Genomic DNA, 1,157 nt, shown 5'->3' with positions numbered 1-1,157 from the left:
ACAGCTTCATTTTGCATTCATACACCTTGTGGAAAATGTGAAATAAAGACACAGGATGGGCACATGCAATTTCCCTTTATACGATCTGTCTCTCCCACCCCCACCCTTCTTACTCTCTCCCGCCCCTTCGTTTGCTTTGGCGAACACAATAAAAGGTTGCACAATGTCAAGAGTAAACAAAAGATTCTGGTAGCCTCATCAGTTCAGATAATCTTCAAAGACATTTCTTTCAATTTCTGCCAACCTACTATAATGCAATCTACTATTTAGACTGTAATCACGTTGTAAATTTTCTAGCCGAATTTACGGTATTGTAGATTTAAATGGACTTGTAGACCTAAGCTTAATTGCGTTCTTCACTGTCTTTACCACTGTCTCTATATTTTGCAACTGAATGAAAAAATAATTCTTGTGAAGTGCTGCAGAAGACGACAACTTTTTATAAGTGCACTGTGAAAAAGCTCTAACTGACACTTACTTTTCATTGATATATCTGCTTCTATGCTGACTTAACTGGAAGCAAGACAGGCACTAGAGGTGCACTTTCTGCTGCCTATTTCCCTTGCTCCTTCTGAATCTACTGATCTCTCTCTCTTCTGATTCCTCTTTGTACAGCAATCACTGAACTGATGAGACAGAAATGGATGAGGAAGGACTGAGGCTACATGGATCACATGTTGATAAATACTTGGATAAGCTTTGCCCACCCACTGCAGTTCCCTTTGAAATGTCAATTCAGCACAACGTGTGGAATATATAGCTAGAGATGAACAGCCCCTGCAGAACCTGCTGTTCAAGGAGGGGGGTGAGGTTGCATTTCATTTCCAAGCAGTTTCAATATTGCTTCTGCCCAAATGGAAATGTAGCCTGGAAATTCCACAAAATGAACTCCCTACATATCCTGTTCCCACTCTATCACCAGACAGGATAAACCACATTCTGTAATGATACAAAGCATAACAGATGCATAAAGCTCAAGATAACCCTGCTACCATTATCTGAATTTATTATTCAGTGCAGAAGGTTTTATTTTTTTTTATTCTCAAGTTCTGTAAATGTTTTGTATCTGCTAGTTTAATTGAAAAAAAAATCAACAAAATTGGCTTTTAAACACAGGACTTTTAAAAAGCACCTAACAAATCTGCAATTGCTTCCCC

This window comes from Apteryx rowi, unplaced genomic scaffold, assembly GCF_003343035.1.
Source record: "Apteryx rowi isolate R43461 unplaced genomic scaffold, aptRow1 scaffold_224, whole genome shotgun sequence".
Lineage (NCBI taxonomy): Eukaryota > Metazoa > Chordata > Aves > Apterygiformes > Apterygidae > Apteryx > Apteryx rowi.
This window is presented reverse-complemented; position numbering follows the sequence as displayed.